The 15,582-nt window shown below is 49.9% G+C and overlaps 1 protein-coding gene across 1 annotated transcript in view; it reads right to left on the bottom strand.

Annotated features, from left to right (window-relative positions):
• Window positions 1-15,582, bottom strand: part of POLE (DNA polymerase epsilon, catalytic subunit) — a 335,686-nt gene that overhangs the window by 272,871 nt on the left and 47,233 nt on the right. The window lies entirely within an intron of this gene.

Below are 15,582 nucleotides of genomic sequence, written 5' to 3'. Positions count from 1 at the left end.
GACAGTGCGGGAGAAACATTTGGACCTTAGGAGGGATGACTCAAGAGCCACATCGTCAAAGACAGGCAAGCTAGGTCCGTGTGCAGACAGTAACCTTGAGACAACAGGTCTGGTCAAAGAGGAAATGGAAGGGGAGCATCTATGGAGAGACTCTCTAGATCGGTGAACCAATGGCGCCAGGGCCAGAATGGTGCTATTAACAGCATGGTGCCCTCTTCCTGCTTGATATTGCGAAGAACTCTGGGAAGGAGGGAGATTGGAGGGAAGATGTACACCAGATGGAAGGTCCATTTCATTGCCAGAGCATCCATGAAGGCTGTTTCGGGGTCCTTTGTCCTGGACCGGTACACTGGAACCTTGTGGTTGTGCCATAAGGTCCACGTTCGATAGGCCCCATTTGTCCACCAGGAGCTGGAAGACTTCTGAGTGTAGAACTCATTCTCCCAGTTGAGGATCCCCATGATGAACACCACAGAGATGTCCAGGATGGGACGTTCAGCCCACGTGAGAAAGTGCGCCACTTCCATCGCCAACAGAGTGAGTGCCCCCCTGATGAATGAGGTAAGCTACCACAGTGGCATTGCCAGCTGGACTTGGACAGGCCTGACCTGGAAAATGTCCTTTGCCAGAGTGAGCGCTTTTGTAAACAGCACAAAGCTCCAGAACGTTGTTTGGAAAGCAACGGCCCTGAAAGGAGTATTGGCTGGTTACTGCGCCCCACCCGCAGAGGCTCACATCTGTGGTAAGGGGCATCCAATCCAGAATCCAGAAGGGGCAACCCTTGTCCCAAGTTGGACATCTGTAGCCACCAGGAGAGGGACAGGTAAACTTCCCGGAGGACCATCGTCTGGGACCTGATCAGATGATGTTGTCCATTCCACCTGGAGAGGATTAGGTGTTGAAGGGGCTTGAAATAGAATCGGGCGTATTCTACCATGTCGAAGGTCGAGGCCATGGACCCCATGACCTGCACTGCTGAGTGAATGGACACTCGGCGACTAAAGTAACTGTCATACTCGCTTTTACAGTGCAGAAATTTTGTCTACTGGCAAGAAAATCCTCTGCACCTGAGAAAACAGGAGAGCTCCCAGATGCAGCATCCTTTGAGAAGGGGCCAGGGAGGACTTATTCCAGTTGATGAGTTAGGAAGGCAATGGTCAGCTGAAGATGGAGGTAAACGACCTCCAAGGAGAATGTACACCGAAAAAAAGTAAAAACAATTCAGCGCTAATAACTAGTTAGATAAATATACTGAGAAATTTATTGAGAACATATACCATCAATTTCATGCACATTAGCATATAAAATACTGTTGCAACAGATAAAAATTAATAAAAATACCAAGATTAAAAATAGGGCGAAAATCAACACTGCTGAATTTTATCATGAAAATTTCTTGAAATGCTGGGTATATTGCAAGAGGCCTGATTCCTAGGGAAATTTTAGTACGTTGTTACCAGTTCACTGTAATGAGTCCTCCAATAGGTTAGCACTCCTTAGATATGAAGATCCTCTCACTGGTTGGATTGTCCCATGCTGGTACTGATTAAGGGAAATGAACCGTAGCAAGGTCCTGGTGTTGTTACCTTCCCAGAAATTGTCCCATGGGGGTCACAGTTCCCAATAGTTGGATTGCAGGCAGATCTTAAAGTTTGAAAGTCCCAGTGATAGATCTCCATATCTAAGGAGTGGCTAACCTATTGGAGGACTCATTACAGTGAACTGGTAACAACGTACTAAAATTTCCCTAGGAATCAGGCCTCTTGCAATATACCCAGCATTTCAAGAAATTTTCATGATAAAATTCAGCAGTGTTGATTTTCGCCCTATTTTTAATCTTGGTATTTTTATTAATTTTTATCTGTTGCAACAGTATTTATATGCTAATGTGCATGAAATTGATGGTATATGTTCTCAATAAATTTCTTAGTATATTTATCTTACTAGTTATTAGCGCTGAATTGTTTTTACTTTTTTTCTGTTTACATTAAGGGTCTAACTAGCCCTTTATTCAGCAGCTTGAGGATCCACAACACTTGTCAGCGCCATTCTACCTTGGTAGTTTTTCTCCCTCCAAGGAGAATGTGCCAGAATCAGCAGGTCGTCTAGGTATGGGAGTATTATGACCCATTGGCGATGTAGCTGGGCTACCATAATTTTGGTAAAGATCTGAGGAGCTGTAAAAGAGCAGTGCCTAAAATTGGAAATGTTGCTGGAGGACAGCAAACCGGAGAAACGGTTGATGAGGGGGCACTATAGGCACAAGCAGTTAAGCATCCTGAATGTCCAGAGACACCATAAAGTCCCCAGGTACCATTGCTAGGACAATGGAGCAGAGGGTTTCCATATGAATCCTTGGCACTCCAATAAATCTGTTCAGTAACTTGAGATTGAGAATAGGTCGATGAGATCCATTTGGTTTCTGAACCAAGAAAAGGGTAGAGTAAAAACCCGTCCCTCAATTTGCCAAAGTGACAGAGATGACCACACCTGAGTGCAACAAAGACTGAATGGCCTTCTGGAGGGCAAGGGCTTTGTTCGGTTCCGTGGACCTGTACAAAAGAACTGCTGGGGGCAGAGCGCACCTCAGGAAAGAGCGTACCCATGAGAAACCACTTCTTGCACCCAGTCGTCTGTGGTGGTATGACGCCAGGACTATGCGAATTGAAGAAGTCTGCCCTCCACCCTGGGAACCCCCAGGAGGAGGCCCACCCCATCAAGCGGCGGGTTTGACATCAGACTTGGTGACTGGATATCTGCTCACCCAAGCCTGTTTAGCTCAGGGCTTGGAGGCCTTTCTGGAAGCAGACTGCCGACAGAAGGACTGTACTTTAGCCGTACCCTGGGGTCGAAAGGACTGAAAGGAAGTTGTCTGAGGCTTCGGGGTAGATGCTGAGGGCAGGAAAGCAGATTTAGAGGCTGCTAGGTAGCCACTATTATGTCCAATTCAGCGCCAAACAGAATATCTCTAGTGTAGGGCAGTGATTCGAAAGGCCTTCTTGGAGTGCGTGTCTGCTCCAAGAGCGTAGCCAGATGACCCGGCGGGCTACCACAGAAGTAGCAGACGCCTTTGACGCCAGGAGACAAGTATCTAAAGCCGCTTCGCCTAAGTAGGACGCTGCTTCCCTGGTAACATCGGAGGAGGCTTTTCTACTGAGCCTCTGTCCAACTCTCAAATCGCCTTAGCCATCCAGACAAAACCAACATGAAAGTTCTAACACAATTAGAAGCAAAGTTATGATTTTTTTGTAGTTGACCTGGCAAGCATAAATTTTATTTTTTTTGGCATATTTGCAACCTTTTTGGATGAACACTATCACTGGGGGCTAAAATTTTATGAAAATCCGAGACAGATGGATTGGAAGCTGTGATGATTTGGCATGGAATGACCAAATAGGCAAAGAAAAGCTGCAAACTAGGCACGCCACGTGAGAATGCACTGTAGGGGGAAACCCCCGCTTTACACATTCTCCAGACGGAGAGGGTAAAAGGAAGCCAGGCATTTCTTACTGGGAGTACTTCATGCTCCACACATGAGGTCAGTGAGTTGATCTGATTGAGGAAATTTGGCTTTAACAATCTTCTGGAGTTTGAAAGCTCCAGCTTTTGGTTTAGGAGAGGGCTCCACCTCCTATCTGCAGAATGGATTTGACCACACACACGAGCACGGGCACATCCACAGTAGAATGACGCTCCTTCTCCCCCGAGAGGGACTCAGGGAATGAGACATTTTCCTCATCTGCCTCCCCAGATGAGACGTCAGAATGTAAAAGCAGTGTAAACTGCGAGGATGACAGCAGCCTCCTTGTTACCTTTGCCTTTGGTAGACTTAGCAGCAGTAACAGTATAGCAATGTGAAAACCTTCATAAATACATGTAAATGTGACGTACAGAGAACAGATATAAATATACAACTGCAATATACTCTGAAATAAGCTTCTCAGACTGCAGTGGCTGGTAGGATTTAGCTCTGTATAACCGGGCCCTTGGGAGATGTGTACAGGGAGACTGGACCCAGAATTCCCAGAGACCTGCAGCATCAGCTGAGGGACTCTGAGGGAGTGTTAAGTCAGGGAAAGAGGATTGAGGAAAACGGTCCAAGAGCACAAGGGTTTGTAAACTGAATATATTTCAGATAGATAGGCTAAGCCACATTCCAATATTAATTTAGGATACCTTATTCAGGTAAAAGTATAAGAAATTGGCGGAGGTGAACCCTGAGAGTATTAAGACGATTTCAATAAAGAGGGAGAGAAAAGAAAGAAAGACTCTTATTGGGGCACACGGCCTATATCAAAATAAAATACAACATTTAATAAGTGTGGCTAAAATTCGAATGAAGACAATATATTTTAAAAAGTTTTAAAGCTCACAGTATAGGAAGACGTGGGTAAGATGTAGGTGCTCACGGTGAAAATATAGAAAAAAATATATATGTGTGTATACTTTCACCAATAAATGGGTGAATATTGGTCAATAATTTTCACGTTAAAACACGATACCGTCCCTCGACAGTCGCTGAAATTTTACTGCTGTGTTAGAGAAACAAGTGATTTGACTGACAGATTTGCACAATTAGTCTCGCAAAGAGAAACAATGTACCATAATTCAGAAGCAAAAGAAAACAGAAAAAGATACCTTGAAGAATGATCACTGGTTATGTGATTCAGTTGTCATCTTGTATCAAAATGATCTGTAACAGTTGTTGCTAATCTGTACACCTCAGAAAGGAGTTTAAACACCCTGGTACATTGGCAAAAATGAGATCATGTGGCTTCAGGATAGTCTCTCAGTTGGTTTCAAAGGCTGAAAGGAATAACATTTTGGCGGGATATGTCTGGCAAAAACATCTCAAAGGGGGCAATAGACTGATCAGCGACAGTGATACCTGCAATCAGTTCCTATTGGCCCAAGGGTATAGGGTTGTACACAGCAGGAAAGAAATTTCTATTCTTATCACAATAACGTGATAAGTTGAATAAATTGAATACTGTCGTATTGGCACTTCTGTGCCACAGGTACAGAGTAACTCCAACAATTTGTAAATATGTGCATCAGGAAAAGGATGTAGAAGTCTCGAGTCCCCTCTAAATTTGAGGGTCAGTCCTGCAGCTGCTGCTCAGACATCTGCATAAGCATAGAATGCCTGAGTGAGCGTGCCCCTGGGTTACAAATAAGGGGGAAGAAGGAACAAAGTAAAGTTTCTGCTTTTAAATCTATAACTCCATGTCAGCCCTGATGTATATAACAGCGCAGGACTGGATATGGGAGGTAGATCTAATGAGAACTCTGAAACATGTGCGAGGATAATGTAGAAGGATGACAAAAGTGCAGCCCCAGGGTATGAGATAAATTGCTACTGCCAGTTGTGTGTGTGGAATCCCAAAGTGAACAGCGGTGAGCGCACTGGTACGCCGAGCTGCAGACTGCTAATAAGAAAATATAGTGGGAGGCAGCATCAGGCAATCAGCGTGTCCCCGGATACAAATGCACTGCAGGGGCATAACACTGCTATCACTTATGCGCCATCAGCCATCGCTACTTAAATAGCGATGTGAGAAGAGGGTGTCAGGGGACTGTCATTTGTGGCGGAAGGGAATAGAGGGGGTAGCCGCTTGTGAACAGCAGGAACCCCACGCTATTCCGAGGCATGCTTCACCAGTGGCTTCGTCGGTCGGGACTCTGAGATAGAGAAGGTGCATCTCAGAGGCGAGAATCCACTGTGGAATCGCACTCTGAGCTGAGGTAGGGGCTGCCTGGTAAGAGCTGACCTCCTCTATTCTGACGTTAACCTCCAGGGGCCACTGGCCTCTAACAGAACCCCTGCTCCAGTATTTATATTACCCTGGTGAACTAATGGGGTCCCGGAAGGACCGGGGCCCACATCAGCTCCTCCGGTCTGTCTCAGTGACTGGAGGTGAGACAGCAGCAAGACGCAAGTCCCCGCAAGCAGGGACTTACCTTACTCCTGCTGCAAAACTGGATGGGCAGGGAGTGGAAAACGGGGGTGGGAGGGGGTCTAAGGACCAGAGCATCCTGGGATATCAAAAGCTTAACTGTTTGGTGCTCGGAACAATCCAACCACCTACACCCCAATGTCATCCCCGTGGATGCTTATGGACCCTGTAAAAGAAAAATAAATAGAAAAATAAATGTAACTCCCATAGTTACCCTATTTACTGATGACTAAATCAAGATTCCCCCAAGTATAGATTAAAAAAACTAAATCTATAAGCTACTGAACTGTAGTGCGCACATCAGCCATGCTTACTGTAGCCCCCAACTCACATTTCATATCGCTCACTGGGGCTTCAAACAAAAATGCGTGATTTAGGCTCTCAGAACAAGATTTAAGGATTATTTATACTGGGCATACAGATATACTATTATGAAAAGAAAAGCTATGTAAGTCATATCTAGCAGCAATTAAGGATCAAAGTAATTAACAGACATTACAGATACTGTAGTTTTTTTAATGGAAAGTAAATAATCGCCAAATAAAAGAATTCCAACAGGACCTGGATAGCTGTACATTTTATGGACAAGAATTCAATGTTTTGTGCAAGCACTATCATATTCAAAAGCAAGCTTTTAAAAGTAAACATTTCACTACCAATTACTAAAATAAAGAGGAAAATAAGAATTTACTTACCGATAATTCTATTTCTCGTAGTCCGTAGTGGATGCTGGGGACTCCGTCAGGACCATGGGGAATAGCGGCTCCGCAGGAGACAGGGCACAAAAGTAAAAGCTTTAGGATCAGGTGGTGTGCACTGGCTCCTCCCCCTATGACCCTCCTCCAAGCCTCAGTTAGGATACTGTGCCCGGACGAGCGTACACAATAAGGAAGGATTTTGAATCCCGGTTAAGACTCATACCAGCCACACCAATCACACTGTACAACCTGTGATCTGAACCCAGTTAACAGCATGATAACAGCGGAGCCTCTGAAAAGATGGCTCACAACAATAATAACCCGATTTTCGTAACAATAACTATGTACAAGTATTGCAGACAATCCGCACTTGGGATGGGCGCCCAGCATCCACTACGGACTACGAGAAATAGAATTATCGGTAAGTAAATTCTTATTTTCTCTGACGTCCTAAGTGGATGCTGGGGACTCCGTCAGGACCATGGGGATTATACCAAAGCTCCCAAACGGGCGGGAGAGTGCGGATGACTCTGCAGCACCGAATGAGAGAACTCCAGGTCCTCCTCAGCCAGGGTATCAAATTTGTAGAATTTTTCAAACGTGTTTGCCCCTGACCAAGTTGCCCCTGACCAAGCAGCTCGGCAAAGTTGTAAAGCCGAGACCCCTTGGGCAGCCGCCCAAGATGAGCCCACCTTCCTTGTGGAATGGGCATTTACATATTTTGGCTGTGGCAGGCCTGCCACAGAATGTGCAAGCTGAATTGTACTACACATCCAACTAGCAATCGTCTGCTTAGAAGCAAGAGCACCCAGTTTGTTGGGTGCATACAGGATAACAGCAAGTCAGTTTTCCTGACTCCAGCCGTCCTGGAAACCTATATTTTCAGGGCCCTGACAACATCTAGCAACTTGGAGTCCTCCAAGTCCCTAGTAGCCGCAGGTACCACAATAAGCTGGTTCAGGTGAAACGCTGACACCACCTTAGGGAGAAACTGGGGACGAGTCCGCAGCTCTGCCCTGTCCGAATGGACAATCAGATATGGGCTTTTGTGAGACAAAGCCGCCAATTCTGACACTCGCCTGGCCGAGGCCAGGGCCAACAGCATGGTCACTTTCCATGTGAGATATTTCAAATCCACAGATTTGAGCGGTTTAAACCAATGTGATTTGAGGAATCCCAGAACTACGTTGAGATCCCACAGTGCCACTGGAGGCACAAAAGGGGGTTGTATATGCAGTACTCCCTTGACAAACTTCTGGACTTCAGGAACTGAAGCCAATTCTTTCTGGAAGAAAATCGACAGGGCCGAAATTTGAACCTTAATGGACCCCAATTTGAGGCCCATAGACACTCCTGTTTGTAGGAAATGCAGGAATCGACCGAGTTGAAATTCCTCCGTGGGGGCCTTCCTGGCCTCACACCATGCAACATATTTTCGCCAAATGCGGTGATAATGTTGTGCGGTCACCTCCTTCCTGGCTCTGACCAGGGTAGGGATGACCTCTTCCGGAATGCCTTTTTCCCTTAGGATCCGGCGTTCAACCGCCATGCCGTCAAACGCAGCCGCGGTAAGTCTTGGAACAGACATGATCCTTGCTGAAGCAAGTCCCTTCTTAGTATCTCTTGAAGTTCCGGGTACCAAGTCCTTCTTGGCCAATCCGGAGCCACGAGTATAGTTCTTACTCCTCTCCGTCTTATAATTCTCAGTACCTTGGGTATGAGAGGCAGAGGAGGGAACACATACACCGACTGGTACACCCACGGTGTTACCAGAGCGTCCCAGCTATTGCCTGAGGGTCTCTTGACCTGGCGCAATACCTGTCCAGTTTTTTGTTCAGACGGGACGCCATCATGTCCACCTTTGGTCTTTCCAAACGGTTCACAATCATGTGGAAGACTTCCAGATGAAGTCCCCACTCTCCCGGGTGGAGGTCGTTCCTGCTGAGGAAGTCTGCTTCCCAGTTGTCCACTCCCGGAATGAACACCGCTGACAGTGTTATCACATGATTTTTCGCCCAGCGAAGAATCCTTGCTGCCATTGCCCTCCTGCTTCTTGTGCCGCCCTGTCTGTTTACGTGGGCGACTGCCGTGATGTTGTCCGACTGGATCAGCACCGGTTGACTTTGAAGCAGAGGTCTTCCTAGGCTCAGAGCATTGTAAATTGCCCTTAGCTCCAGTATATTTATGTGGAGAGAAGTCTCCAGACTTGACCACACTCCTTGGAAATTTCTTCCCTGTGTGACTGCTCCCCAGCCTCTCAGGCTGGCATCCGTGGTCACCAGAACCCAGTCCTGAATGCCGAATGTGCTGCCCTCTAGTAGATGAGCACTCTGCAGCCACCACAGAAGAGACACCCTTGTCCTTGGAGACAGGATTATCCGCTGATGCATCTGAAGATGCGATCCGGACCATTCGTCCAGCAGATCCCACTGAAAAATTCTTGCGTGAAATCTGCCGAATGGAATCGCTTCGTAAGAAGCCACCATTTTTCCCAGGACTCTTGTGCATTGATGCACTGACACTTGGCCTGGTTTTAGGAGGTTTCTGACTAGCTCGGATAACTCCCTGGCTTTCTCCTCCGGGAGAAACACCTTTTTCTGGACTGTGTCCAGAATCATCCCTAGGAACAGCAGACGTGTCGTCGGAAACAGCTGCGATTTTGGAATATTTAGAATCCACCCGTGCTGTCGTAGAACTACTTGAGATAGTGCTACTCCGACCTCCAACTGTTCTCTGGACCTTGCCCTTATCAGGAGATCGTCCAAGTAAGGGATAATTAAGACGCCTTTTCTTTGAAGAAGGATCATCATTTCGGCCATTACCTTGGTAAAGACCCGGGGTGCCGTGGACAATCCAAACGGCAGCGTCTGAAACTGATAGTGACAGTTCTGTACCACGAACCTGAGGTACCCTTGGTGAGTGACTCCATCTTGATTTGAACCTTTGTATGTAAGTGTTCAAAGATTTCAGATTTAGAATAGGTCTCACCGAGCCGTCTGGCTTCAGTACCACAATATAGTGTGGAATAATACCCCTTTCCTTGTTGTAGGAGGGGTACTTTGATTATCACCTGCTGGGAATACAGCTTGTGAATTCTTTCCAATACTGCCTCCCTGTCGGAGGGAGACGTTGGTAAAGCAGATTTCAGGAACCTGCGAGGGGGAGACGTCTCGAATTTCCAATCTGTACCCCTGGGATACTACTTGTAGGATCCAGGGGTCCACTTGCGAGTGAGCCCACTGCGCGCTGAAACTCTTGAGACGACCCCCCACCGCACCTGAGTCCGCTTGTACGGCCCCAGCGTCATGCTGAGGACTTGGCAGAAGCGGTGGAGGGCTTCTGTTCCTGGGAAGGGGCTGCCTGCTGCAGTCTTCTTCCCTTTCCTCTATCCCTGGGCAGATATGACTGGCCTTTTGCCCGCTTGCCCTTATGGGGACGAAAGGACTGAGGCTGAAAAGACGGTGTCTTTTTCTGCTGAGATGTCACTTGGGGTAAAAAAGGTGGATTTTCCAGCTGTTGCCGTGGCCACCAGGTCCGATGGACCGACCCCAAATAACTCCTCCCCTTTATACGGCAATACTTCCATGTGCCGTTTGGAATCTGCATCACCTGACCACTGTCGTCTCCATAAACATCTTCTGGCAGATATGGACATCGCACTTACTCTTGATGCCAGAGTGCAAATATCCCTCTGTGCATCTCGCATATATAGAAATGCATCCTTTAAATGCTCTATAGTCAATAAAATACTGTCCCTGTCAAGGGTATCAATATTTTCAGTCAGGGAATCCGACCAAGCCACCCCAGCGCTGCACATCCAGGCTGAGGCGATCGCTGGTCGCAGTATAACACCAGTATGTGTGTATATACTTTTTAGGATATTTTCCAGCCTCCTATCAGCTGGCTCCTTGAGGGCGGCCGTATCTGGAGACGGTAACGCCACTTGTTTTGATAAGCGTGTGAGCGCCTTATCCACCCTAAGGGGTGTTTCCCAACGCGCCCTAACTTCTGGCGGGAAAGGGTATAACGCCAATAATTTTCTATCGGGGGAAACCCACGCATCATCACACTTCATTTAATTTATCTGATTCAGGAAAAACTACAGGTAGTTTTTTCACACCCCACATAATACCCTTTTTTGTGGTACTTGTAGTATCAGAAATATGTAACACCTCCTTCATTGCCCTTAACATGTAACGTGTGGCCCTAATGGAAAATACGTTTGTTTCTTCACCGTCGACACTGGAGTCAGTGTCCGTGTCTGTGTCGACCGACTGAGGTAAATGGGCGTTTTAAAGCCCCTGACGGTGTTTGAGACGCCTGGACAGGTACTAATTGGTTTGCCGGCCGTCTCATGTCGTCAACCGACCTTGCAGCGTGTTGACATTATCACGTAATTCCCTAAATAAGCCATCCATTCCGGTGTCGACTCCCTAGAGAGTGACATCACCATTACAGGCAATTGCTCCGCCTCCTCACCAACATCGTCCTCATACATGTCGACACACACGTACCGACACACAGCACACACACAGGGAATGCTCTGATAGAGGACAAGACCCCACTAGCCCTTTGGGGAGACAGAGGGAGAGTTTGCCAGCACACACCAAAACGCTATAATTATACAGGGACAACCTTATATAAGTGTTTTCCCTTATAGCATCTTAATATATAATAATATCGCCAAATAAGTGCCCCCCCTCTCTGTTTTAACCCTGTTTCTGTAGTGCAGTGCAGGGGAGAGCCTGGGAGCCTTCCTAGCAGCGGAGCTGTGTAGGAAAATGGCGCTGTGTGCTGAGGAGAATAGGCCCCGCCCCCTTTTCGGCGGGCTTCTTCTCCCGTTTTTCTGACAACCTGGCAGGGGTTAAATACATCCATATAGCCCCAGAGGCTATATGTGATGTATTTTTAGCCAGCATAGGTACTTTCATTGCTGCCCAGGGCGCCCCCCCCAGCGCCCTGCACCCTCAGTGACAGTTGGTGTGAAGTGTGCTGAGAGCAATGGCGCACAGCTGCAGTGCTGTGCGCTACCTCATGAAGACTGAGAAGTCTTCAGCCGCCGATTTCTGGACCTCTTCTCTCTTCAGCATCTGCAAGGGGGTCGGCGGCGCGGCTCCGGTGACCCATCCAGGCTGTACCTGTGATCGTCCCTCTGGAGCTAGTGTCCAGTAGCCTAAGAAGCCAATCCATCCTGCACGCAGGTGAGTTCACTTCTTCTCCCCTAAGTCCCTCGTTGCAGTGAGCCTGTTGCCAGCAGGACTCACTGAAAATAAAACTTTTACTCTAAGCAGCTCTTTAGGAGAGCCACCTAGATTGCACCCTTCTCGGCCGGGCACAAAAACCTAACTGAGGCTTGGAGGAGGGTCATAGGGGGAGGAGCCAGTGCACACCACCTGATCCTAAAGCTTTTACTTTTGTGCCCTGTCTCCTGCGGAGCCGCTATTCCCCATGGTCCTGACGGAGTCCCCAGCATCCACTTAGGACGTCAGAGAAATACAGATAAACATCCTTTACTAGGTGATTCATCGCGCCCTGCGGGCGCTCTTCACACTGTCGTAAGGGGCTACTCCACCGTAACCCCTATATAAAGGTGAAGGTCTAGAATAGTATTTGTCAAATGTATTGTGGTGGACTGTGGTTTTTGAGGTTGGTTAAATGTTGTATGGCAAAAGGGAAATGTGATGGTGAATGGTGTGTAGGGGGTTGTGAGTGTGTGAAGAGTGTGTGTAGGGTACAATGTAGAGAATTAGGATGGGAATGAAATGTAAATGAAAACTCTTTGCTTAGGTAAAGTATGTGAAGGCATGTTTTACATTTGAAACACTTGATTGAAAACGACATTTTTTGTAAAGTGACTGACCATGTATGGCGGTAACCGTGGATGGTGGCTGGTGACTGTGTATACAGGGGTCAAGGGGTAGGATGGTGTAGGTGCTAGGAGGAATTGTATGTGTTGGATTTGTGTTTGTGGGGGACAGGAGGACAGGGTAGGGTGTTGGAAGGTGGGATGGGTGGGGAAGTTGTACATGGGGAGTGTGTTGTGATGATGGCGGGTATTTGGGGTAGTGTGTTGTAATTTAGGAAGGTGGGGTGGGGATTGTTGTATGAGGATTATGTTTGGCCTGGTGAGGTGTATGGGGTAATGGGTGGGTGGTGTATGTGTGGACGGAGGGAGTTTGATTGTATGGGGGTTGTGCTTGTGAGGTGCAGGGGGTGTGCTGGAGGTGGGTGAGTTGTAGGTGTGGGTGGGGTTGTGTTGATGGGTAGGTGTTGTTTGATGTAGGTAGTGTCATTATGCAGGGAGGGATGGTATTCGGTGGTGTGGATGTGGAGGATGGTTGTTTGGGTAAGGGGGTTGTGGATTGGGGGGATGTTATAGAGGGGCTGAAGACAAAGTGGTGTGTACATGATGTGAGTGTTGGGTGGTTATAATTGGAGGGGGAGGAAGGGTTTGCGGACAGGTATTTTGAGAGGGGGTGTAGGTTGTGTGTATGGCATGTTGAAGGGGGAATTGATGGGGGTGTAAAGGTGTGGGTGGGGGTGTTACCATGGGTGGAAGAGGTGCACATAGGATGGCCGGGTGGATGGTGGAGTGTTTTGTGGGCGCTGTGGTGTGTGCAGGGGAAGAGATGGGAGGGAAGGTTAGGGAAGAGGGGGTAGTCATATGGGTAATGTTGTACAGGAGTGTAGGGGGTGTTTTATTTGTTGAGGTTGTTTTGCAGCTATGGGGTTACTGGGGGAGGGTGATGGTATTGTGGTGGGGTGGTTGGATGTTGAGAGGTGGCTGTGTCAGTGTGGCTGTGTGTGTTAAATGTAGTGTTGGTGTGTTTATTGTTTGGTTGACCCTAGTTGTCTGAGGGTGATGGCTGAGGGAGTGTTGGTTGTTGGGTGGCGGTTGAGTCAAGATGGTTAAGGTGTTTTGTGTGTGGAGAGGGGAGAGTTAGATTAAGGCACATGTGTTTGTGGAGGTTTGGGGGCAGCAGACAGTTAGGGCTAGTAAATAGGCAGGTGGGGATGGTGGGCGGCATGTAGAGTAATGTGTTGGTGCGGTCCACAGCAGCGTTTGGCTGTGGCTCCTGGGCAGTGTGTACATGTGGGAGTTGTGAAGGGGGGGGATGCAGAAGGAGTGTGTGGTGCTGCGGGTGTGTTGCGGCTGTCAAACAGCGTTGTATGTGAGAGGCTGGAGGTGGGAGCTGGGGAGTTGTGTTTGGGGAGGCAGCCTGTGGTGGATTGTGGTGCGGGTGTATTGGAGATTTAGTCCTGTGCTTCATGCGAGAGGCTGGAGGTGGGGAGGGAGGGTGGTGGAGCCAGTCAGCGTTGATGCGGTGTGCGGGTATCTTGGGGCTCCCGTCCCACGCCTTCATGTGAGAGGTGGGAGCTGGGGAGGGTGGCTGTGGCGGGTCGGGGTGCAGCCGGCTGGCGTGCTACGGTGATGCGAGAGGCTGGAGGTAGGAGCTGGGGAGGGGGATTAGCGGAGGCTGCTTGTGTTGGGGTGCGGGTGGCTCCCGTGTTGCGGGTGATGAGATGCTGGAGGTGGGAGCTGGTGAGGGGGTTAGCGAGGCTGGCTGTGGTGGGTGGGAGTGGTGTGTGCGGTCGGGCACCGTGCTGCGGGTGATGACAGGCTGGAGGTGGGAGCTGGGGAGGGGGGTTAGCGGAGGCAGGGAGCATTGCTGAGGGTGGCCCCCGTGTTGCGGGTGGGGATGGGATTTGGAGAGGGTGGTTAGCAGAGGCTGCCTTTGGTGGGTCGGGGTGGGGGGTGCGGGTGGCTCCCGTTCTGCGGGTGGAAGCTGGGGAGGGGGGGTTAGCGGAGGCAGGATGAGGTGGGTTGGGGTTGTGGGGTGCGGCCACCCCCCGTGCGGTGGGTCATGAGAGGCTAGAGGTGGGAGCTGGGGAGGGTGGCTGTGGTGGGTCGGGGTGCGGCCGGCAGGCATGCTGCGGTGATGTGAGAGGCTGGAGGTAGGAGCTGGGGAGGGGGATTAGCGGAGGCTGCCTGTGTTGGGGTGCGCGTGGCTCCCGTGTTGCGGGTGATGAGAGGCTGGAGGTGGGAGCTGATGAGGGGGTTAGCGGAGGCTGGCTGTGATGGGTGGGAGCGGTGTGTGCGGTCGGGCGCCGTGCTGCGGGTGATGACAGGCTGGAGGTGGGAGCTAGGGAGGGGGGTTATGGAGGGCAGGGAGCATTGGTGAGGGTGGCCCCCGTGTTGCGGGTGATGACAGGCTGGAGGTGGAAGCTGGGGAGGGGGGGTTAGCAGAGGCTGGATGAGGTGGGTTGGGGTTGTGGGGTGCGGCCGCCCCCCGTGCGGTGGGTCATGAGAGGCTAGAGCTGGGGCGGGGGGTTGGCGGAGGCTGGATGTGGTGGGTGGATCTGGGGGGTGCGTGCAGCCCCCGTGCTGCGGGTGATGACAGGCTGGAGGTGGATGCTGGGGAGGGGGGGTTAGTGGAGGCTGGATGTGGTGGGTCGGGGTGGGGGGTGCGTGCGAGAGGTGGGAGCTGTGGAGGGGGGTGGGGGGTTAGTGAAGGGTGGATGTTGGGTGTGGGGGCTGCTCCCGTACTGGGGGTGATGACAGGCTTCAGGTGGGAGCTGGGGAGGGGATTTAGGGGAGGCTGGCTGTATTGGTAGCGGGGTGGGGGGGGTGGGCTTCTCCCGTGCTGCGGGTGATGAGAAGCTGCAAGTGGGAGGTGGGTAGGGGGGGTTAGTGGAATGTGGGTGTGGTGGGTTGAGATGCGGGTGGCTCCCGTGCTGCGGGTGATGAGAGACAGGAGGAGGTAGCTGGGGAGGAGGGGGTTAGTGGAGGCTGGATGTGGTAGGTCGGGGTAGGGGGTGCGTGTGAGAGTTGGCAGCTGGGGAGGGGGGTTATTGGAGGCTACATGTTGGGGATTGGGGTGGGGGGTGCGGCCTGCTTCCGTGCTGCGGCGGATGAGAAGCTGCGG

This window comes from Pseudophryne corroboree, chromosome 1 (assembly GCF_028390025.1).
Source record: "Pseudophryne corroboree isolate aPseCor3 chromosome 1, aPseCor3.hap2, whole genome shotgun sequence".
Taxonomy (NCBI): domain Eukaryota; kingdom Metazoa; phylum Chordata; class Amphibia; order Anura; family Myobatrachidae; genus Pseudophryne; species Pseudophryne corroboree.
The sequence above is the reverse complement of the archived record's forward strand: the minus strand, read 5'-3'. Positions and strand labels throughout refer to the sequence as shown.